This window comes from Peromyscus eremicus, chromosome 15, assembly GCF_949786415.1.
Source record: "Peromyscus eremicus chromosome 15, PerEre_H2_v1, whole genome shotgun sequence".
NCBI classification, from domain to species: domain Eukaryota; kingdom Metazoa; phylum Chordata; class Mammalia; order Rodentia; family Cricetidae; genus Peromyscus; species Peromyscus eremicus.
The window spans coordinates 3,498,988-3,523,832 of NC_081431.1; the positions used below are offsets into that span (position 1 = coordinate 3,498,988).

General features: G+C 51.0%; 1 long non-coding RNA gene across 2 annotated transcripts; it reads right to left on the bottom strand.

Annotated features, from left to right (window-relative positions):
- Positions 1-2,422: 2,422 nt before the first annotated feature.
- Positions 2,423-23,932, bottom strand: LOC131925410 (uncharacterized). Of its 2 annotated transcripts, XR_009383243.1 has the most exons (6): positions 23,489-23,932; positions 17,037-17,122; positions 14,018-14,205; positions 13,411-13,466; positions 12,116-12,177; positions 2,423-2,502 (listed from the first exon to the last, which is right to left on the bottom strand). It is a non-coding gene; the product is annotated as an uncharacterized LOC131925410 (long non-coding RNA). The 2 variants fall into 2 exon arrangements; XR_009383242.1 differs by lacking the exon at positions 2,423-2,502 and having other exon boundaries at positions 11,469-12,177.
- Positions 23,933-24,845: the final 913 nt, after the last annotated feature.

The following is a 24,845-nucleotide window of genomic DNA, read 5'->3' on the forward strand; positions in this document are numbered from 1 at the left end:
TCCCAGGGACTCACCTTTGCCTTTTGCCTCAGTCCCAGGCAGTGACCCCTGTGCTCACCCTCCGCATTTTGTTAACATCATCTAAGGCTAGCTGTTAGATCTAGGGCACCACTGCGAGGACTCGTGTCTACTCACTGTCATCATTTAACAGACAAGAAAATGCCTGTTCAGAAAGCTCAAGGCTCGTAATAGGAAGAGACAGAGTCAGGATGGAATCCAGGGTTGATCACCCCAAAGCCAGCACCCCGGGAAACCACTCTGTTCATTTCTTTGTCCTCTGAAAATGTCCCCTCAGCCATGGGGGCAGAGGTGAGCCCACAATGTCACAACTGCACTGGTTGTTTTCTGTGGATCCCACGCCCTGTAGGGGATCCACCAGCGGTGTCGGCAGGGGTACCCACGGCAGGGCCTCCTGAAACTGGGAGCAAGGCCTCCCCGCTTCCTCATGACCTCACTTCTCTCTCCCAGAGATCTTTGAAGACTTTGAGGTCCTCTAGGAGACCTGGTGAACTTGCTGCTACCACCTCCTCTCCTGAGAGCCTCGTTGACCATCTCAAGCTAGCTCTGAGTTCTCACAGCTGGGAGGAAGAAGGGAGCTGAAGGGAAAACCAGGGAAGGAACAAAACCAGACTCTAAGGGGAGGTGCACTTCCAGTCTGCCATTCATCCCAGAATAAAGAACACCACTTGCCTTCTATCGGTGGGCAGACTGGAGATGTCTCCTGACATGAGAGCAGGCCACAGGGCTTCATCAGCTTCTGGGCTGCTTGTGAGCATTCTTGAAGGGGCCCTGCCCAGCATGCTGGCCACCTGCTCTTTCACCCAGACCATGAATCTGACACCTGAGGGCAGGGAGAGCCGCACGGGCCTGGGGAGCCCATCTCAGCCTTTCCCCGGCCCAGTATGTTCAGTCTGGTGGGGAACAGCCAGGACAATCAGAAAAAAAAAAAAAATAAGGTATCGATTCCTGTTCTTCAAAAGCTCCCAGAGGCCCACATGCACCACCAGTAGAACAAGTGGGAACTGGCTTTTTGGCAAGTCTCCCCAGCAAGGCCCCTTCACAGGCACACTTCTAGAAGATTCCCTCATAACAGAGCCCAAATGCCTATCAAGAGAAGGAACCTGTGAGCTGATGCTGTGTGTTTTATGAAGACATGAGAAAGAATGATCTACAATCCACAGCAACAAACACAGGCCTCCCGGACAGACTGCTGAGTAAGAGACCAGGCACCAACGGGCAGAACCAGGTAGGACCGGGTCCCACTTCTCTGGAGGCCGAGAGCAGGCAGTCTGCCCTGCAGCAGCTGCCCCTTGCCCTGTGGAGGAGGCATGTTTTCTGGGAGCACACAGAAGTCTGTGGGACGCTGGAAGTGAGTCACATGTTTGTGTGTGTGGCGTGGTGTACTGACATATGGGACACTCCATCTGGCTCCACGCTGAGATTTGCAAACTTCATTATGTGTTAGCTCTGCCCACCCACAAAAAAAGAAAAAAGCAGGCAAAAACATGAGGTCATTTTATGTAGTTTGGGTTTTGTTTCTGATTTACTGCTGGGGAAAACGCTGGCTTGCTCCAGTCTAGCCCAAGTCTGCCTCACTTGAGGAGGTACAGCAAGAACAGGGACGTCCTCCCCAATGTCCCGGCTCACTTCCTGCAGGCACGCACACATCGCAGTGGGTGGGCGTGCAGCACTCCCATAGTGTACACATTCTAATAGTTGACAAACTACCAGGGGACAGCGTTGTGTCCTGAAATTCCCGCTAGCCCCGTGTGGCAGGGCACACCTTCAATCCCAGCACTCGGGAGGCAGAGGCAGGCGGATTCCTGGGTGTTCGAGTCCAGCCTAGTCTACAGAGAGTTGTTACCCAGAGAGACCCTGTCTCAAAAATAACAACAAAAGTCCATTTCACTTAACACTGCACCGTGTGTGGAGAAGTTTACTTACACAATAGGCATCATTCTTGGGACTGGGGATATAGCAATGAAATCCCCATGATAGTCAGGGATGTCGGCCAAGGCTCAGGACAGTGGATAGCTGTAGCTTAAGTTTTCCTGCCTGGCCCACAGTCAGGGCAAATCTCTCTCACCTGCCAGTCCCACAGCCACTCAGACCCGACCAAGTAAACACAGAGACTTATATTGCTTTCAAACTGTATGGCCGTGGCAGGCTTCTTGCTAACTGTTCTTATAGCTTAAATTAATTCATTTCCATAAATCTATCCCTTGCCACATGGCTCGTGGCTTACCAGGATCTTCACATGCTGCTTGTCATCGTGGTGGCTGGCAGTGTCTCTCTGACTCAGCCTTCCACTTCCCAGCTTTATTCTCCTCCTTGCCCCGCCTATACTTCCTGCCTAGCCAACGGCCAATCAGTGTTTTATTGATTAATTAGCAACACATTTGCCATACATCCCACAGCAGGTAGCGGTGATGGAAAAGACAGTTTCTTTCTGACTTGCACTGCTCTGTTGCGAGCATGCTCCTAGATTCAGCTTTCCAGGGGCTGGGGAGGAAGGCAGACACACAACTCTTTTACCATAATGGCGTTACAGTCCACACTTGCAAACTACTCGCTGCTCAATCATGTGTCCCCAGAGCAAGCAGAGAAAACCCTTGAGACAGCAGGCCACTCAGAGGGCCAGTGTGAGAAAAGGTTGATGGACTACAAAATGGACCAATGTTGACTCTGGTGTAACGGCTAATCTTGGTTGTCAACTTGACACACCTGGAGAGATCCTTGATTGAAGAACTGCATCAATACGGTTGGCCTGTGGGCACATCTGTGGGGCGCCTTCTCGATTGTCATTTGATATAGGGGGGTTCTGCCCACTGTGGGTGGTGCCATCCCTAAGCAGGTGGGCCTGGGCTGTATAAGAAAGATAGCTGAGCAGGCCCGAGGAGGCAACCCGTAAGTAGCACTCCTCCATGGTCTCTGCTTCAGTTCCTGCCTCCAGGTTCCTGCCTTGGCTTTCCTTGATGGTATACTGTGTAATTTGTAGGCCAAATAAACCCTTTCCTCCCCCAATTTGGTTTTTTCCAGTGTTTTACCACAACAACAGAAAAGCAAATGACATCACCTGGTTGTGCCATGGCAAGGCGGGTCATAAATACATATGAATTTTCACATACACACACATACACACACACACATGCACACGCACACATGCACACGCACACGCACACACACAGAGCAAAGAATAAGAAGTACAGTTGGTGGCAGAAAGTTGTCTGTCCTCCTTGCCTCTCGAGCCTCCTTTATTCCCACTCACAAGATGAGATGGTCACACACACCTCAGACAGCCAGGGAATGAACTGAATGAAGTGGACCAGTGTTTGGTAGACCCCAGTGGCTGTGGAATAAATAGTAGCTATTAGGATTAAATAGAGTGTACACATTCAAAAGGAGGCATTCGCCCACTTCCCACTCCTGTCTCAGGTATGCTCGCCCACTTCCTTAGCTCACAGGCAGCTCTTCAGACTCCTACACCCTACCATCAAAACCCAGCTCACCTCCTTCCACAAGCTCTCCAGGAGTTTCCATGGGCTGCTGGCAAGCCTTGCTTCAGACCTCTATTCCCTGCTGCTCCCCGGGTCCAACCCCACAATCTTGTGCCTCAGACATGAACAGGAGCTGTCTCCCAGCTTACGATCCAGGCACCAGCCACTCCAGATCCCTTCATATGTAACCTTGCTTCACCAATGACAATATGTGCCTTAATGCTTGTGGTTTGGCCTCAACTCCAACATCAATCAAATCAACTCTTCGACACCCAGATGTCAGCTTCAATGCCGCTTCCTCCATGAAACCTTTCTCGACCCCCAGACTGAAACAGCTATTATCTGACCTCTTGCAATCCAGTGATTTCCTCCAAACACCATGGGCTTACAGTGGTGAAGGGACAAGACCTCTAACACTGGTTGCCAGTAAGATGCAGGTTCAGCCAGAACGGCAGACACACTATTTCCCTGTAATATTCTCAACACTCAGCTCAATGTAGGGTACGTAGCAGAAATCAGTCAATACTTGATAAATGGGTGTATTTGTTGATGTTTTTGTTTTGGTTGAATGGAAGAAAGAATGAATGCAACCTCTACCCACCATACCCAGCTCTCAGCAGAAATCTGTGCCCACAGAACACTCTCAGGGCCAAGGAGGACAGACTTAAGGGCCATCTGGCTCCAACTGTAATGTATTTATTCTTATAGTGAGTGAGTGAGTGTGTGTGTGTGTCTGCGCATGCACGTGTGTGTGCACATGCATGAGGAGAACCAGATGTCGACAGGTTCTCTCACTGAGTTTGAGTTCATGAAGTCGGCTTAGGCTGGCTGGCCAGGACTCTCCAGAGCTCCCGCTCTCAGTGCAGGCCACCACACTTGGGTTTCTCTGTGAGTTCTGGGAATCCCGATTCAGTCTTCACACATGCATAGCAAGCAGCCTACTGCCTGAGCAATTTCCCCCACTCATATTTAATTTATTTTTCTGATGTTTGTTCTGTATACAGTAAAGCCACAGTCTCATAGACTACAAAGTTCCACCTCCTCCTGCTCAAGGAACACATTCCTCTAAAGAGGGAAGTGGCCAAGGGTTCCCGCCACTGGGAAAGACAGCTTGCGGGCCTGGCCCTCAGCACCCACCACCATCTAAATACACCCTGCTTTGCATCATTTGAAGTCCACCTGGCTGGGAATGGGAGGAGTCCTCACAGATGAGCTCCAGTTCTGGGGCCCACTCCCATCCTTTGAGGCCTTCCCTCACCCCCGACAACTAAACCAGAAGTATGACCCTCTCCTCCTCAGGTGATTGGACACATTGCCTCTTTTCTCTGGGCTTGGGTATTCACTGGTCAAATGGAAACAACAGAGGCATCATGTCTGAGCCTCCTGCCTCAGCAGGCCGTCAGTCAACCTGAAGGATTGCGAGAGCATACCCCTGAGAGGAAAGAAGCCAGGGCCAGAGGCAGGAGCACCAGGGAGGTGTAAAGATTGACAGCTGGGAACTCAGGCCCAGCAGACTGGACCTTCTGTTCATGCATTGACCTTTGGTACAGGCTCCATCGCCTAGAGGAGGTGTGAGGTAGTCGTGAATGAGCATGTGTGAAGTGCTAAGAGGGCCTCAGTCATTGTTACTGCTTTTTCCCCTTTACCTCACCCATCACATGTACACATGCTCTGAGGGCACACGGGTGTGCACCGGTAAGCAACATGGACTGAAAGATGTAGCTAGAGTTTTCCTGCCTGGCCCACGGTCAGGGCAAATCTCTCTCACCCGCCAGTCCCACAGCCACTCAGACCCGACCAAGTAAACACAGAAACTTATATTGCTTACAAACTGTATGGCCGTGGCAGGCTTCTTGCTAACTGTTCTTACAGCTTAAATTAATCCATTTCTATTCATCTATACCTTGCCACGTGGCTTGTGGCTTACCGGTACTTTACATCTTCCTTGTCCTGATGGCGGCTGGCAGTGTCTCCTCCTCCCAGCTTTCCACTTCCCAGAATTCTTCTCCTTCAGGTTCCTGCTTTGCAGAGAAAACTGCCAGACATTCTACAAGACACAGAAAAAAGTGAATAAGAGACTCTAGGCCTGTGGGCTGAAGACAGATGCCCCAACTTTACAAGAAAACTTTGCATGACTGTCCAGGCTCAGCTGTCTCTGTCTACCCTGCAAGACTCCCAAAAGTTGCTTGCATCCTTCTCCCATTTCTCAGGCAGTGTTATATCCTTCTGAGGTCTTTGATGTGGTTAAAGACTAGATACTTACAATTTTCCTTAGTTATAATAAAAGATAAGTTAGATATAAAACCTTAAACTCACAAATATAAGATAGATAGGATCTCTTCTTTAATATTGTATCTGTAATTCTTGCTTGATAATTGTTTTGTTATATGTAATTTTACTATGTTAAAGTTAAAACCTTCCTTTTTAAAAAAAAGAAAAGGGGAAGTGCTGTGGATATCGCTATATGTAAATAAACTCTGATTGGCCAATAGCCAGACAGGAAGTATAGGCGGGACTAACAGAGAAGAGAATTGTGGGAACAGGAAGGGAAGAGAGAGACTGCCTGGAGCCGCCGCCAGGAGAAGGAAGATGTAAGGTACCAGTAAGCCATGAGCCATGTGGCAAAGTAAAGATTAATAGAAATGGGCTAAATATAAGAGTAAGAGCTAGACAATGACAGGCCTACGCTAATGGCCAAGCAGTTTAAATAATGTAAGAGTTTGTGTGTTTATTTTATAAGTGGGCTCTGGGACTGGCGGGACTTGGTGGCGGGAGCTGGAGAGAAATTCTCCAGCTACAGAAAGACTCTTGTGTTTCTGATTGGAAATGATCAGAATAGTGTGTGTGTGTGTGTGTGTGTGTGTGTGTGTGTGTGTGTGTGTGTACAAACCAAGCATGGTTAAAATCTTTAGGAGGTGTTAAACAAAAGGAGCCTAAGCAAGGGTAAGTTGTAGGACGTGGGTTTCATGGCAAGAAGCCAGGCAGGAAGAGGAGAGCAGTGATGGAGGAGAGGAGGACTGCAGGAGAGCAGGATGAAGGGGAGGAGGGAGGACTGCAGGAGATCAGGATGGAGGAGAGGAGGACTGCAGGAGAGCAGGATGAAGGAGAGGAGGACTGCAGGAGAGCAGGATGAAGGAGAGGAGGACTGCAGGAGAGCAGGATGAAGAGGAGGAGGACTGCAGGAGATCAGGATGGAGGAGAGGAGGACTGGAGGAGAGCAGGATGGAGGAGAGGAGGACTACAGGAGAGCAGGATGAAGGAGAGGAGGACTACAGGAGAGCAGGATGGAGGAGAGGAGGGAGGACTGCAGGAGAGCAGGATGAAGGGGAGGAGGGAGGACTGCAGGAGATCAGGATGGAGGAGAGGAGGACTGCAGGAGAGCAGGATGAAGGAGAGGAGGACTGCAGGAGAGCAGGATGAAGGAGAGGAGGACTGCAGGAGAGCAGGATGAAGGAGAGGAGGACTGCAGGAGAGCAGGATGAAGGGGAGGAGGACTGCAGGAGATCAGGATGGAGGAGAGGAGGACTGCAGGAGAGCAGGATGGAGGAGAGGAGGACTACAGGAGAGCAGGATGAAGGAGAGGAGGACTGCAGGAGAGCAGGATGGAGGAGAGGAGGGAGGACTGCAGGAGAGCAGGATGAAGGGGAGGAGGGAGGACTGCAGGAGAGCAGGATGGAGGAGAGCAGGATGGAGGAGAGGAGGACTGCAGGAGAGCAGGATGGAGGAGAGGAGGACTGGAGGAGAGCAGGATGAAGGAGAGGAGGACTGCAGGAGAGCAGGATGGAGGAGAGGAGGGAGGACTGCAGGAGAGCTGGATGAAGGGGAGGAGGGAGGACTGCAGGAGATCAGGATGGAGGAGAGGAGGACTGCAGGAGAGCAGGATGAAGGAGAGGAGGACTGGAGGAGAGCAGGATGGAGGAGAGGAGGACTACAGGAGAGCAGGATGAAGGAGAGGAGGACTACAGGAGAGCAGGATGAAGGAGAGGAGGACTACAGGAGAGCAGGATGAAGGGGAGGAGGGAGGACTGCAGGAGATCAGGATGGAGGAGAGGAGGACTGCAGGAGATCAGGATGGAGGAGAGGAGGACTGCAGGAGATCAGGATGGAGGAGAGGAGGACTGCAGGAGAGCAGGATGGAGGAGAGGAGGACTGCAGGAGAGCAGGATGGAGGAGAGGAGGACTGCAGGAGAGCAGGATGAAGGAGAGGAGGACTGCAGGAGAGCAGGATGGAGGAGAGGAGGACTGCAGGAGAGCCTGAAGTCCTCACTACAGGGACAGCAGAGACTGGTGACTGTGACTTCATCTTTAGCTGCCATGTGGGGATGGGAAGGTCCTGGAGTATGCAACGCCATGCAAATGTCCAGCAGGGACTGGGCACAAAACACATCAGCGCCCGTCCCTGATGCTTTATCCCATTGGCTCAAAGAGAAGTCGGGACAGGGTCTCCAGACCTGAGCTCAACTTCCTTCTCTGGCCCAGAGCCTGCCTTTCTGGTCACAGGACTTCACCCTCATCTCTGCTGGGTCCCTTGAGAGGGGTGTAGGATCTGGGGGCAGTGGTGACCTTTGGATAAGCAAGAAAGGGTACCTGGAGGGTGACACTCCCCAATCTTTCAGCTGTGGAACCCTGGTTGACTGGAGACAAGAACAACAGTTGTATGTATACCACTTAGTGCTTCACCCTGGGAGGTAGATAAGGGGCATAAGCCTGGGGGTCGTGTCACACAGCCAGAAGGAGGGAAGTCTAGGTGGAGCCCAGGGTCTGGAGTCCAAAGTCCCTGCCCCGAGTAGTGGACCTTACTTATCAGAAACAAATAGCAACTAAATCCTGGCACCAGCTTGAATTGAATTTTAGATAAACAGGAATACTTTTAAAGACATATAAACAAGGAATACTTTTAAAGAATTTATGGCCCCAAAATATTGCACAGGAGGTTGATGATAGAAACCACTCAGAGCTTATCTGAAATTGAAGTCTATCTGGTGTCCGGGTCTTTCCGGGCAGCCCTGGCTCTCAGCTGCTCTGTGTCTCACTGTCTCCCAGGACCTGAGACCTCATGGGCGATTGGGGAACCAGAAGCTAAGGCCAAAGAGAGCTGTGAATGTCCCCACAGTGCTCCTGTCTCGAGCAGAGCCTTGATGGAAGGTAAGCTGTGCTTTTCCTTCTCCATGAAGGAGGCAAACAGACCCTACCCAGGGGCCTGACTTCACAGAGACCCAGATCTCAATCCCCATCCTCATGGGAGGGGCAACCCTAAGGCCGTGACATACCCACCCAATGTCTGCTTCCTCTACACACTCTAGTACAGGGACCCCTGAAGCTTCTCCCCAGGGCGCCCTGGACCTTCTTGCAGGGGTTCCAATGAATACAGAGCACTGCCATGTCTCTGGATAACCTGGCTAGGGCCACCAGGCAGAGCCCAGAGTTCCTGGTCTCAGACACACAGGGTGTTTTTTAGTATATCCCAAATACCACCACCTTTCTTGGGCCCAAGGAGTGACCCCAGCTGCTGCTGAGTGATATGTGAGAGTGTGGACTGTCACATCCTCACAGACACTGCTGGCCTCTGGGGCACAGGGTGGTAGAAGGAGAGCGGGCTGTGGTCAGGGAATAGCACTTGTTCTCTTGTGTCCAGCTCACAAGAGCAAGGCCAGCAGGTCACCCACTTCTCAGTCTGCCCCAGCCACCTGCAAGCCCCCAGAGGGACTGGAGCATCATGGGAGCAGCAGACATCACTCTCCCACACTACCTCCAGCATTCTAAATTGTGACACACACACCCATCTTCTCCCAATGTTAGCTCTCCCCACAAAACCCACAGATGGCCACAGAGATTCATGATGGCTGCTCTGGCCTAGACAAGTTTGGTTCAGACTGCTTCCAGGTGGGAATGTGGGAGACTGACCAAGGGGTGAACAGTGACCCAGAAAGGGGTAGGGCAAGGACTGCTGGGAGTTCAGGAGGGAACTGAAGGTTTCTGGGCCCCACTGTCATTAGATCTGGCTACCTACTTCCTTCCTAGGGTAGGTCCTCTCATTGATGACCACAGAAATAGGAGAAAGACTTCAGGTTGATCCCTCCAGCTAGACACACATAACCCTGCCTGAGGCACACGCCTCCACATGAAGGATCACACCCACTCACACTTACACCCCACTCACACATGCCGTCTCATGCACTCACACCTCGCCTTCAACTCATACATGCTTACACCCTTTACACCCATACACTCTACCTGACACACACCAACTCTGCAGATGGAGCAAAGCAGCTAACTCATGGACTTGTGGAGTCAACCACCATGCCTGATCAGGAACCTCCCAGCCACAGGGGACCTGTGCATTGAGTGCTCTCTTCCAGCTTGGTGTTGGGGAGCATGACTAGCAGGGCAGGAGGGCTGTGACCACTAGGACAGTGTGGGCCACCGAGGGAGACACTGTCCAAAGAAGTAACGATAAAAACTCTCTCTCCTCACCTTTTAAAAAAGTCAGTACTAAGCCAGGTGTGGTGGTACATGCCTTTAATCCCAGAACATGGGGGACAGAGGCAGGCCGATCTCTGTGAGATCTGTTAGATGCCAGATTCACTACAAAGTGAATTCCAGGACAGCCAGGGCTGTTATGCAGAGAAACCCTGTCTCCAAAAATCAAAAACCAAAATCCAAAACCAAACAAAAACAACACCAAAAACACCAAAAAACAAACAAACAAGCAAGCAAACAGTCAGTACTGTCCTCACCTCCTATATCCTTTTTATTTCCTAATAATCTTATTGCAAACAGAGCCCCACACCTCATCAATCCCCCCAAAGACCTAGAGTTAAGGAAGGCCTACCACATAGGCTGGACAGAACACAAGCTTCCTCACGCCCCTGTCTTCTCCGGATGCTTCTTTGCTGGGTCTGTGAGCTTGGGGACCCTGAAGGGAGCATCAAGGGACCTTGTGCTCAGGGGTGAGAATATCCTTTTACTCTGGGCATCTGGACACATCTGTGGGGCCCAGGCCTGAGCTGCACACATCTGACCTGCCTGAACGTCTCAGCCCCCGTTCAGCAATGTGCCCTGCCTGCCCAGTGGACTCAGTTTTTTGTGCCGGACTCAGCTCTCATCCGTTCCCCTGCCTCTGCCCTGGACCCCCTCTGAATCTGCAGGTCTTTGTTACTCTTCCTGGTTCTCCCTCTTAATCTTGCCAGCTCCCTAAGTGGCTTCCCTGTAGTCCTTGTCGTGCCTGGCAGCTGGTGGCAGGGTCTTTCAGAAATCCCTTCTGAGAAGGATCTGTGCTCCGAGGACAGATGGGCAGGTTGAGTGTGTGTGTGTGTGTGTGTGTGTGTGTGTGTGTGTGTGTGTGTGTGTGTAGTGCAGAGCAGGGAGGAAAAGCCTGGGTGGCAAGGACAGGGAAGAAGTGACGGAAGAAACTCACGACACCGTGGCATTGTCTGTGCCAGAAGGGGACCTCAAGGGCAGAGAATGTCCTCTGGTCTCCGCAGGATGGTCCTCAAATGAGTGCCTTTTTGTTTCTTTATTTTGTTTTGTTTTGAGACACCACATAGCCCTGGCTGTCCTGCAGCTCTGTAGACCAGGCTAACCTCGAACTCACAGAGATCCACCTGCCTCTGCCCCTCAAGTGCTGGGATTAAAGGGGTGTGCCACCATTGCCTGCTTAGGGATGAGTATCTTTACAGCAATGGGAAAAATTCCCACCTGGTCCTTCATGGGAAGGCCCATGGCTCAGGGGGCGCACCCCACCCCCAATGTACAGGCAGGCATGTGCCTCTTCAACAAAACACCAAAGCAGGGTGAACCTGCCTTAACCAGCCTCACTCTGTGAGACAGGGGTTCAGCAGGCTTGGAAGTCAGGCGGGAAGGGCCCAGGTTCATCCACCCCACCGTGTCCTCACTGTTAGTTTAGGAAATTGGTCACTGTGTAATGGACCCACCTCCTTTCCTTTCCCGCCCCCCCACCCCCCAGTGTGCTGTGTGCTGCTGTCTTCACTCCTCCTGGGGCTCCTCTTTAGCCCCAGGAGGCCTGGCTTTACCTCTCTGTCCTTCATCCCCACTCACTCTTCCAGCTCAGGCCAGGTGATTACCTCCTGCAAAGCCCTTCGGGTCCTGGCCTCAGCCTGTGCCTGTAGTGTTGGGCAGTGCCCACCCGCAGCTGGACTGTGCAAGGACAAGGGCATGGCTCCTGTGTACTTTTTTTCTGGGGCATAAACAAGCCTCATTGCCCTGGCTTCTACCACCATCTTATTTTTTAATCAGCATTACTGTTGGGTAAATTCTCCCACGGAGAGCCATGCTGGGTGAGAGCCGTTGGCACGCCACACACTTCCTGCACACAGATTTACGGGACACGCCTGTTGGGGATGGCCACTGTGTCTTTTAATGCTTCTTCCTTAGTTTGGATGCAGTATCATTTTCCCCCCAATTCTATCATACAGGATTGCATAAGCCATTTCCTGCAAGCATGTAATGTACCAAAGGACTCTCTACCTTCCCCTTCGCTCCCAGCCTCACTCCTGCCGTCATGGCATGAGCACACCTGTGAGCTTATGTGCAAGGCCACACCTGAGAGGAAGCATGCACACTTGTCTCTCTGAAACTGACTTGATTCCTTTACATACTGTGATTCTCTCCAGTTGCATCCATTTTCCTGCAAAGGACGTGACTTCATTCTTCTTTAGGGCTAGGGGGAAAAAAAGGTTGTTTGTGTATGTACCACATTTCTGTTCTGCACCCTCTGTTGCTGGACACCCAGGTGGGTTCCATAACACAGCTGTAGTGAATAGCCCTCAGCAAACCCTGGTGTGCCCCTGTCTCTGTGATGGGTGGGCTTGGAGTCTTTAAATACCAAAACGACCTTCCATTTCAAAGGGGAGGGCCGCTGGCTGGCACAGCCAAGGCAGTGGGCTTCTGCCCCGTCCCGTGTCAGCTCCTCCCTCATCGAGCAGTCTCTCACTCAGCTTCCAGAACATCGGCTTCCTGGGCTCCCCTCTTGCCTGCGGTGGGTGTAGGGGGCTCCTTCTCTTGACTTCCTGATGGGATGGAGCTCAGGGCTCAGCCTTGACCTTGGTTCTGTCTACAGTTTGTACTGCTGGGATGTCTTTTTTCAGGACAAACCCCCACTGCTCACATCCTAGCCCAGACTTTTGACTTGTACACCCTGTTCCTGCTTGATCCTGCCAGCAGAGCCCGATGTCTCACATGGCTGGATCTCCCCAGCACCCAAAGCCTACGCTTCTTCTCCCCATCCCCACTGAAGGGTGCTCCCTCTTCCCAATCCTGCTCCCCCTCTTCTCCATCCCCACTGAAAGGTACTCCTTCCTTCCAATCCTGCTCCCCCTCATCCCTATCCCCACTGAGGGGTGCTCCCTCCTCTCAGTGGTCACAGCCAAGAATCCATCCCAAGGTCTTCTTAGACTCCTCATTCCAAGGGAATATTCTAAATCGAATCCATCCAGAGAGACTGTGCCTGCTCCCTCAGCTGTATCCGAAGTCCTCCCTGACCCTAGCTGCTGCCCCCTTACCCAGCATCCCTGGGACTCTCAGCTGCTCTTTCATTGCGCATCCCAGTTTAGCTTCCTGCTCTTCTGTTCCTCAGACACACAGGCTTCTCCTCTCCCCTTCACCTCTGCCTGGACAGGTGTCCTGGGAACCCACAAGGACAAGTCTGCCCCGAATGCCCTGTCGAGATTGCAGCTGTCACTAGCCCTCAGCCACATCCCACTTGCGCGGCTCCAGCTTGCTGCTCTGGCTTGCCTTCAGGATCCAGTTCACTTACTTCTTGTGGCCATTATTTACTGCCTCCCACCTCCACTGAAGTAACCCAGGTCAGGGCTCTTCATCCCAAGCACCTAGCACATAGAAAGTCCTCCATCAACACTGAATGAAGGACCAGGCTTTTCCTTTCTCCTCTCACCTCTGGGTCTAGGAGACTGGCCAGGTGGACGTGCTGTGTTTTCTTAGCCCAGTGACCTGGGGAGAAGGAAAGGAAGACCTTAAAAAGCCAGGAAGCTGCTTGAGGAAGTTTGACTCACCCCACTAACAAAAATAAAAGCTGCCCAGGTTGGGCTGGGCTCTGTGTGGACATAGCTGTGACTTTGGCATGGAGGGGACCCCTCCCTTACTCACTGCTCTTCTGTCGCTTATCCAACCATACCCATCCCACCCACACCCCCAGCCTGCAGTGTGCTCCACCTACTGCCCCAAACAGTTTCCTCCCATTCACTCCCCCGCTGTTTCTCCAAACATCTCCTGCAGGAGCCTCCATTCACACACATCAAAGAATGTCTGCTTTGATCTGAGCCAGTATGGGCAACTGGAATAGCCCCCAGAGAGCAGAGACAGAGACAGAGAGAGAGAGATACAGAGAGACAGAGACAGAGACAGAGACAGAGAGAGACAGACAGACAGAAAGGAACTGGGAACTGCTCTGGAGGCTCTGGGCTCCCTGCTAATCCTGGCTCCTCTCATAGGAAGCTCTGCAAGTGAGAAGTCTCCCTGCTCCCAGGACCCCCACTTCTCACCTATAGGGGGAGAAACTGTGCCTCATCCCCAGGCTGCTCAGTGAAGGAATCCTCACAAGGGATCCATCCATCCTGGGCCACCTTGTTGGGGTGAGGGTGGGCTTCTAGAACTGCTGCAGATTCCTGCCTCCAAGTGTCAGAGAGGATGGCACATGACTAGGAAGGACCCCAGAAGCTATCCCAAGTTCCTACAGAGAAATTAATGACATTCATTAGTTTGATTCTAGAAATCTGTGAGGCTCATCTGCAAAATCCCTGGAGAGTATGTTTGTGCATGTGTGTGTGTGTGTGTGTGTGTGTGTGTGTGTGTGTGTGTGTGTGTGTTGAGGTGAAGTCAAGCAACTCTGGGCCCAACCCTAGACTCAACAGAAAACTCTGGAAGTACACACACTTTTCTGTCCAGGATTTGTCCCTCCCTTTCATCATATACCGGTGGCTAGGAACATCACAGTATGTTGCCACCTCCGGGTCCCCAGCACCAGGCACTAGTGCCAGTGAGCAATAAGAGAGGGTGGCATGCTGCACATGGACGGACGTCTTCCTCTCTGCTGCTTGGCACAGCACTGTAATCTTGTTAACCCAAGAAGCCGTGGAACTCGTGACTTGCTGCTGCTGTCTGTATTGACACATCCACGTGTCAACAGTCAACACTCCCAATTGAGTTTGCTGCTGTGTGCCAGGGCTAAGGCACTCTCCCTCTGCACAGCCTGGCTCCCACAATTCTGCTCCATACTGTCCCCAGGGTGCAGTTCCATGCTGAGTCACACACCTTTGTACTTACAGTTTCCATGGCATAGATTAGAATCCTGCAGCTTCTGACATCTCCCAAGGATTACTCAGGTACCTGAATCCCTTTCTTTCCTCTACTTCCTAGGAGGCTGATTTTAACAACTGCCTTTTTTTTTTTTTTTTTTTTTTTTTTTTTTTCCCCCGAGACAGGGTTTCTCTGTGTAGCTTTGTGCCTTTCCTGGATCTCGCTTTGTAGACCAGGCTGGCCTCGAACTCGCAGAGATCCGCCTGCCTCTGCCTCCCAAGTGCTGGGATTAAAGGCATGTGCCACCACTGCCCGGCAACAAATGCCTTTTTAAATTACAGACGTGCTCTTAAAAACATAGCCCGGGCGTGTGTCAAGGGATGGCTTCTGCATCAACATGGCAGCCATGGGTCTTACTTTTGCACTGAATCGTATTGAGTTGCTAGCTTCCTAGCTCACCTGTGACCAACCCAGTGTACTCAACTCCTTGCACCTTCCATGCTCCTTCAGTTCCAGGAACCCACTGGACATTTTCTTTTTTTTTTTTTTTTTTTTTTTTGGTTTTTCGAGACAGGGTTTCTCTGTGTAGCTTTGCGCCTTTCCTGGAACTCACTTGGTAGCCCAGGCTGGCCTCGAACTCACAGAGATCCGCCTGGCTCTGCCTCCCAAGTGCTGGGATTAAAGGCGTGCGCCACCACCGCCCGGCTCCCACTGGACATTTTCTATGCCAGGCACTTCCCTGGACCACAGAAAGCAAAATGATCAAGAGTTAACCTTGGTGTGTGGGAAGGCCAGAAGGTAAACGATCTAATTCAGCTCATTTGAGCCATTTATAAGATAAATGGGGCAGGGTAAGGACAGAGACCAACCATGTAAACTCTATGTGGAATTTACTCTGTTGGCTTACCCATCATCTTCCACTGAAGCCTAGCCAGGAGGTGGGATGGCTACTCTACCCACCCACATGCATACATTACCATAGGCTCTGCCTTTTTCTCTGTCAGAGAACACCCAGGACAGACATGGTAGAGAGCAATGGGGGTGGGGATGGTTCTTACTCCCCCCCCCCTCCCGCCAACTATATAGCCAAGCCCTGGAGATGCAGTTGGAAAGCTGTGCATGAGTTCAGGACTCCCTCATAAAATGCAAGCTCTGGTGACACTGGGCGCTTCCCAAGGGGACAATGTAGCTAGTGCTTCAGAGAAGGTGAAGTCTCTGGCTCACTTCCTGCCTAGTTCTGTCCCTTGCTTGGTTTGGGGGTGGGGCTTGCAGATCCTGACTCAGATTGCCCTCACAATGAGTGCCTACACAGACAAGAATGTAGAAAGCAGTGAACGTCTGTAACAATGGTGCCTGGCATAGAAAACTGGGTTACCCCCACTTTGGAGGGAAAATCAACCTGCCTTTAGGCTGCCATGTTAAAAGGAAGCCCGGGGCTGGAGAGATGGCTCAGAGGTTAAGAGCACTGCTTGTTCTTCCAAAGGTCCTGAGTTCAATTCCCAGCAACCACATGGTGGCTCACAACCATCTGTAATGAGATCTGGTGCCCTCTTCTGGCCTGCAGGGATATGTGCAGACAGAACACTGTATACATAATAAATAAATAAATTTAAAAATAAAAAAAAAAAAAAAAGGAAGCCCCAGTCCACGAGGAGGCTGTGTGTGTTGGACAGCGAACAGCAACAGGTCTGAATTTGAACAACTCCGGTCCAGGCACCAAGCATACAAGTTAAGATGTCTCCAGAGGATTTCATCCCAGAGTCACCCCGGTCATTCAAGCTGTCTGAGTCTTCTGGGCTGAGGCCAGAGACACTGCGGACGGACCACAGACAAGCATCCTGACTGTGGTGGCTCCAAGCTGCCAACCATAGCAGAAGGGCATCAGATCAGAGCATCCCTGAGGAAGGGACAACTGAGCTCAGAGTGGAAGGATTAAAAAGGAGGGCACCGGAGAAGAGCATCTCATAGAGGAACAGCAGATACAAAGGCCTCTGGTGGGAGGAATTTGATACCCCCAAAACCACTCAACAGAGAAAGAAGCCCCCACCCCCACCCCGAAGATTTCTCAAGTACAGAGGTATTCAACAGAGACTCAATTCTGAAACAAACCACTGGAAGGGCTAGCTAACAAAAGCCAGCCGGGCCACCTCTCCGTTTTAACTCTGTCGCCCGCTTTCAGGGAGTCGAGAAGTAGCCAGAGCGCAGGAGAATCCTCAACTTAGATCTGCTGCTTTGTGGCCCTCTGGAGCTGAGGCTTATGCCTACCTTGTCTAGGCAGAGAAACCACATCATTTCTGTTTCTCTTCTACTTCCAGCCCTCTGAGATGTGTTGGTCAATTGTGGAAACTTGCCTAGAATTTTACCAGAAAACAGTTTTAGGAAATACAGTCCCCGGGCTGTTGATGGTGAAGATCAGACAAGGAACGACGATGTCATCAGCTGGCCATCCAGAGGCTCAGCATCCTGGCCTTCCCTTCCTAGGCCACTCCCCACATCAGTGGGCTTGTCCCTCACATGCCCTGCCACTCAGTCCCCAGTTATTAGATACGTCACTTCCTGCCTTGTTTTTGTTTCCTGCTGCTGTGATAAGACACGCAGACCAAAGAAACTTCCAGCTCATGACTCCAGGAACAGTCCCTCTTCATGGAGAAGCCCCAGCAGTCAGGAACAGAGAACAAAGATTTACATGCATATGCTCAGATCCTTTTCTCCACCTTTACACAGTCCTGGGTCCCAGTCAAGGAATGTCACCTCCCACACTGGGGTGCACCTTCCTATCTCAGTTATGCAAGCACAATCATACCACTACCGCCACCTCCGCCCTGGGCAGGCCCAGAGGCCCTAGCTCCCAAGAGATTCTAGACTTTGTCAAATTGACAATCAACACTAACCATCGCACTCCCAGAATGCCATCATCACACCTCCCACTCTGGCCAGCATGCCTGCCTTCCCAGATCACTCACTCTGGCTCCTTAGCTCCAAAAATCCTTTCCCTTCTCTCCCCTCCCTCCATCCCTTCCCACCCAGGGCAGATGTCACCTCATTAATCTGATAACCCTCCTGCATAGCTCTAATTCTGCTGTCCTTTCTTGTTTCATTCTTCCAGAAAAAAAAAAAAAAAGGCCAACTTTGGTTAAATCTAGTTATTTATTTCACACCTGCCCCCACATAGCACCTACGTGGCTAACCACCCTCATTCTAAGCTTACAGTCAACCCTCTGCTTAGAAACCAGAGCTTGGCCTCTGCAATGGGGAGGGTCAAGAGGAGGGAGGACTTCATCAAGTAAAAGGAAGTTCACTGGTCGAGAGAGGGTCCCCAAATGGGTTGCCAGCCTTGGAGTCGAGTTTTAGGGGTTATATGTCATGGGATATAGAACAGGGCTGGATCATAAGCATTAATGAGGTAAAAACTTGGAGACCATGCATAGCATAATGGAGTCTCCATTGTCTCAGTAGGCCATTTAGAACCCAGGGTCCGCAATAGCTACTCTGAACGGCATAGAAAGTTCTGGGTAAGCAAGCAGGCAGAGCGGTGAAGTTGGTCCACGTGTTAGCATTTTGACAATGGTGTGGCACCATTCTAAGCTGAGACTGCCCCTCACTCTCTGCCTGTCATTAGAATCTGCCTCTTGTCTTGGAACCTCCTGAGGACAGTACTTGATGTTCTCATCTCTCTGTCATATCAGTCTCCAAGGCCTACAAGCATCTTGTTATTTCTCCCTGGAAAATCACCTTCTCCTAATTCCATGCTATTATTATTATTATTATTATTGTTGTTGTTGTTGTGTGTATGCATGTGCCGTGACGTAGTGTGGAGGTCACGGCACATGCATACATGTGAGAAGCAATTCTCTCCCCAGCTGCAGCCCCATTCCCCTACTGCACTCTGGAGCAAAACTCACTTTTAAAAAGGGCTCTTTGGCTCATGGCTTTCCATTCTTGGCTTCCCTTTCTGCCTTGGCCTCATTCCACCAGCCCTTTCCCTCAGGTCTCCACAAAACAGGCCATCTCAAGGTTACTAGTCACTTGCCAAATGACCAAGTCCCCACTCCGCCCTCACTTGGTCCTTGTCCCTAGAGACACCTTCTTCTCCCAGCTCCCACATTCTCTGACTCACCTTCTACTACCTCTGTGGCTGCTGGTTCTTGGTGTCTTATGTTGATCCTCATCTGTCTTCCTGACCCCTAAACACGCTGAAGAGTCCCAGAGCTCAGTTCCTCAACTCATGTCCATCTTTCCAAGGGCACACCGAAGTTGGCAGCCATCGATTTCAAATGACAGTTGCAGCCAGATCCAGGGCTGAGGATGCCTCAGCCGGCTGGTAGATAGCTGCTTCCAGCCAGAGCAGCCCCTGGACTCGAGACTCCAGCACCCAAGGGTCTGGTGAGCCGCCCCCGCCCCCCCCCCCAATGTCCAATGGCCATATGGAATTTGTACACTGTCAGGTGCTACATTTTTCCCTGAACCACACTTCTGAAGTCTTCCTATTTCTGCAAGGACCAAGGAACCCCACCTCCAACCCCCAGTAACTGGGGACAAAAGTTCAGCACCACATCTAAGTCCTCCACTTTTCTCACAGCCACAGCGGGTCATTAGGCAACAGATCTCTACCTACGGAGTAAGTCTGGAGTTGGCCTGTTCTCTCTAGCTTTGCCACCAAGACTGGCCTGAGCCTCCATTATACCCTCCTGCTGCTTACCAGCTTGGATGCTCACCTGTGTCCTGCTCTCCCCAAAGCAGTGGAGGGGTATGTTTAAATTTTAAATAAGTGTGTGAGGGGCATGTCTTCACCGGATTCAGAACTCCAGTCCACAGAGGGAGAGCCGGCCTGTGAGCACCTGAAACTTCTTTGATCCAGTCCCATCTTTCTGCTCTCCTCCCCGGTTGGCCGGTTGGCCGCCGTGGCCTCCATGTCATTCCCAGCCTCTCCCTCTGGTGAGGCTCTCCTCAGATTCTGACAGGTCTTTGCTCCAGGGAATCATTACTAGTGAGGTTCCTTTGCTCAGCCCTTCCATTTAACTTCCCTCCTGAACACTTCAGGCCATCTTACCATGTACACTGTGCCCATCCCTCCCTCCTAGAATGCAATACATGAAGGCAAGGGCTTCACCTGGAAAATCCTCAGTGAGTGACGCCCAGTTCAGGGAAGTGTGAGTATTATCTGCTGCATTCATTCAGTGATGGGGTGGAGGTAACAGGGGTGAAGTGAGACAGAGGTGTGGGCAGGAGCCAGGTCAGCAGGCCCTGTGGGTCTTGCTCCAGATCTGGAGGAGGGCTGACATCTCCATGGTTGTGTTTGGAAAAGCTCACCTGGCTGGGCCGGTGTGGGGAGGTGAGGACAGGACATTCTACTACCATGGTTACTCTGGACTTAATGGACTGGTGTTGGAGAATTCTAAAGATTTGTTTTCTGGGAAGTTCTTTCCTTCTTAGAAGGAGGATTGGGAGGGGCTGCTGGACCAAGAAGGTCCCTATATTTGTGCAAGACTCAGTTCCCCATGGGCCTGTAATTATGCATAATCAGCCCCGTGCTCTGAGTCAGCTGCTGCACCAAAGCCTACACAGGTTGCAGGGTGTTGCTTCTCTCCAAGCATCTCCTGCAAGAACTGGTCCCACCATGCAGAGGCCTGCCCCACCAGCCCTGAGAGCTTCTGAACACAATAGTCCCTCCCATCACCCCTCCTCCTCCTCTTTAACCTGGACTGATTTCAGTAGCAATCATGGCCAAGGGCAAGGGCCTTCTCCATCCCCCAGATGGCAGGAGAAGAGCCACCCAGGCCTGGGGAGGAGAGTGCCAAGTGGGGACAGAGGCTACCCACGGGTGCTCTTGGAATGGAACCACCCGGGGCCACCAGCATCAACCCTGGTTGTTTATGGTCCTAAGCTGCCTCTTACTCCCACTCAGCTATCCAAACGGCCAGAATAATTGCTCAGCATCTCCTTGCCCTGCTGGGTCCCTCACATTGCCTTTGCCTTCCGAACATTCCTTGAGGGTTCTAATAACTGCTGGTAGGAACAGCAGGACCATTTCAACTAAAGTCACAAGTCAAGCCAGGGTAGAAATGCCTTTCAGGGGCCCCTCCATTTGGCACAGATGGACTTTCTTTGCTGAAGTAATACAATTAATTTCCACTTCAGCCAACATTCATCTATTAACTCAGCTAAGTATGAGACAAGGGAATCATGGCTATCAAGAAAGAGTGTTCCATGCCCGGGCACTCGGGGTTAGAATTCTTTCCCCTTTCTTACAGACTATAATGCAATGTTCCTGAAAGTGATGCCCATCCAGGATGTGCCTGGTACCCTTGCTATGCATGTACCACCTCACAAAACCTGCCTGGACCAAAGGCAGCTGGCAGTGCAATGTCAGCAGCTGTAGAGTACAGGACAATCCCAGCTCAGGCATGCAGTAGGTGTGGAGGTATCGTGAACAGAGGAGACTCACACCAGGAGGCAGCTCCCAGACAGAACACGGGCCACACTAGAGAATCTGCAGTGCAGACTCTGTTCCTGAGGTATATATATATATATATATATATATATATATATATATCTGCAGTCCACTAGCTCAGCCATGTTCTGGCTCCACTCTTGACCATGTTTCTATTTACTGAGTCCCCACTTGTGTGAGACTAAAGACAGTGAACTTGATTCATTGGCCAGTGGGTTCACTTACATGAGGAGAAAAATGTCTGTCCTGGGGGAGGAAGAAGAAGAGAATGGAGCAGGAAGGTACCAGCTGAGCTCCTTCTGCTCACTCACTGTCCAGTATTAGTTGGCCTGGTATTTGGGGAAGCACCCCAGCACTTGAGCATGGACTAAGAAGGATATGGGCTTGAACCCCAACTTTCCCTGTACTGAGCATGTTTTGCAAATAGTCCTGTGCATGTGTGGATTCAAACAACAATGGGTCAAAAACAATCATAAAAAACAAAAACCCTGTGCCTAAAGGGCCAGAAAGGTGTCTCAGTGGTTGAGAACACTGACTGCTTCCCAGCACCCACATCAGGCAGCTCACAGCTACTTCTAACTCCTGTTTCAGGGGACCCAACACCCTCTTCTGACTTCCCAGGGTATCTGTATATGTATGAATGAGCATGAGCCTGCACACACACACACACACACACACACACACACACATACACACACACACATACACACACACATACACACACATACACACACACATACACACACACATACACACACACATACACACACACATATACACACACACATACACACACGTACACACACACATACACACACACATACACACATACACACACATACACACACATACACACATACATACACACATACACACACACATACACACACATACACACACACATACACACACACACACATACACACACACTCACATATTAAAAGGAATCTTTAAAAAAAAAAGAAAAGAGAAAAAAATTTTAACATGACAAAACTATTGAAAGAGTTTGAAGAAAATCACTGGAGAGGAAGAGAATAATCATTGAAGAGGAGCCCTTGGTGCTCAATAAACATACTTCTCTGGACTGGTATGCATTTATGTGCAAATTAAAACAAAACTGCAATACCATACACATTTTTGGGCAGAAGTCTTTACATTTTCCAGTATGGAGTTTTTGAGTGTTCTCATGCATTGATGTGGGGGTTTAGTTGGCACTTTGTAGGGCAATTTGGCAGGTGCTGTGGTGATATTTACTGGGGGCATTTAGGAGTGAAGAGCTGGGCCCCCCTAAGAAGCCCTCAATAGGACCCTAACCAAGTAAATTCCCCACAGAGGGCACCGTGCAGCAGGCTGCAGGTGGAGCCAGAGGCCCTGGACAGCATTCTGCGTGTGACAAAGCCTGAGTCTGGAAACACTCTCACACACTCAGCTCCTGACCCTCTGAGAGACAACAGTCAGTAATCACACCAACAGGGAGAAACACAAAAACCCAAACAGGCTACACTTTCTCACGTCAAAATATGTGATTGAAACTTAATTTACACCTTCCAATCCCAGAGTGGAGACCACCATGGTTACTCTGACCTGAGGTTTAGCTGGGCAAGGGCAGGAAGTTGGAGACCAAGTTTTAGTGCCTCTGGGCCTCTGGGCTGTGACCAGAGCGGGCTTGGTGACCTCCCTTGAAGGTCCATCCCGGCAGGTGGCTTGCTCTCCAGCTTCTGCAAGCTTGTTAGCTGGGGAAGGGAAGGCAGCTGAAATCCTGTCTCTTCCTGGATAGCCACACAGGGCCCCTCTGCCTGAACAAATGACTCCACAAACCACCTCTGAAGGGCTGATTTTAGTAAGCAGGTGTTTTAGGAGACTGTGAACCTGTATGCTTTTAAAAAGCATTATTTTTTTATATTTCTATACACGTCAAGGATCATGTGGAGGTGAGGAGAAACTTGGAGGAGTCACTTCTCCCTGCGGGCGCAGGACATTGGACTCAGGCCATCAGGCTTAGCAGCAAGCACCTTTACCTCCTGAACCATCTCCATGGCTCTCTTGCCACATTTAAAATAAATATCTTATTCATCCAAATCCATCTGCAAATGATATGCCTGAAGAATGACACAAAGAGACTATGATATCCTAAAGTTACATGGGAATGACACCAGGCCCTTCTGTTAGGGGACAGGAATCAGAGGCAGATCAAATGTAATTAGCTTATCTGATATGGCCCCACCTCTCCTCCTCCTGGTTCCTCTGATATGCAAGGAGCACTTACAGCCGGTGTTGTGATCCTGGATGCTCAGGGGCCACCGTTTTACCAACAGCTGATGATGGCCAGTCCACTGCCATGAGAGGGCTCAAGAGGGCAAAAACTACCCCAGTGCTAGCTCACTGAACTTCTTCCACGTGCCAGTATGGTGCAGCGAGGCACACACCTCCATCACCTGGCTGGAACTCGGTCTCTAATGACATAAACACGTTTTAGTTCCTCATGTCAATGTCTTGCTCAGGGTTACACAACTCAGACTCCAGAGTGAGTCTCTAGTTTCAAAGGCTCTGTTTCTCTGTGTTCATTAGCCTCTCCTTTTTCCAGGGAGGTCCGAGGGAACCAATGTTTGCATGCAGCTCCAAGAGTGCAGACATGGAGATGCCGACAGCTTTGGGAAATGGCTTCTGAGGGACCCTGGAAGACCTGGGGCTGGAGCTGGCCACCACTGGCTTGACTCTCAACCTCAGAGCAGCGCTGAGTTATCATTGTCTCCATTATTACATAACAAGTGAGAATGCTTCAGAGCCAGCCCAGCTCCTCAGGGTGGCTTTGGCCTACACTGGCAACCCAACAAAGGAATGGCGGCTGCTTACCTCAGGGAGGGGGGGGGGGTAGGGGGTGGGGTAGGGTGGAATGCCTGCTTCACAGTGTGGTTCTTCCCAGAGAGCCACCTCCACCCTACAGCCATCTTTGGCCTCCTTATCCCCTGGGCTCTTCCCTGACTGCTTCAGCTTGCAAATACCCCTTTCTCTTTCATAGAGGCTCTCCTGGAGATTCCGTCTAACAACAGCCCTCTGCCCTTTGTGTTGCTTTGGCCCATGTCTTTTCCTCATCTACATCACTGGATCAGACAGAGCAGGAACTCACATCTGCATCCACTGCCAGATTCCCTCCTCTTGATCAGTGCCTGCTGCCCAACCCAGTGCTCAATAAACAGCTATAGAGAGACCAGCTGATCTCTGTGCCAGAGGGCAGCCTGGGCAACAGCCGTAAGGGTTAAATGTGGCATTAGCAAAGGGTGACAGCAGGACCCCAGAGGCCTGGGGTTGAATGCACCTGGCCAGGCAAACCATGCTTAGGTCTCACCATGTTCATCTGTGGCCAAAGAAGGGTCATCTGAGCCTCCGGGGATTGTAGTGACTGGGCCAGGACAAGAGCCACAGCAAGGGCCGTCCCTCACGACAGTCTGGTGTCCCTAAGCAGGCAACATGGCCTGCCTCGAACGATGAGGACAGGAACAGACAGGACAGGACTGCAGTCGTCATCTGTGTCTCCTCACTTTGTGTTCTCATTATTACACGATGCAGTTAGCTTGCACATATATAGAAATGCTGGGTACAAAAATACTGGGCCCAGTGGAAAA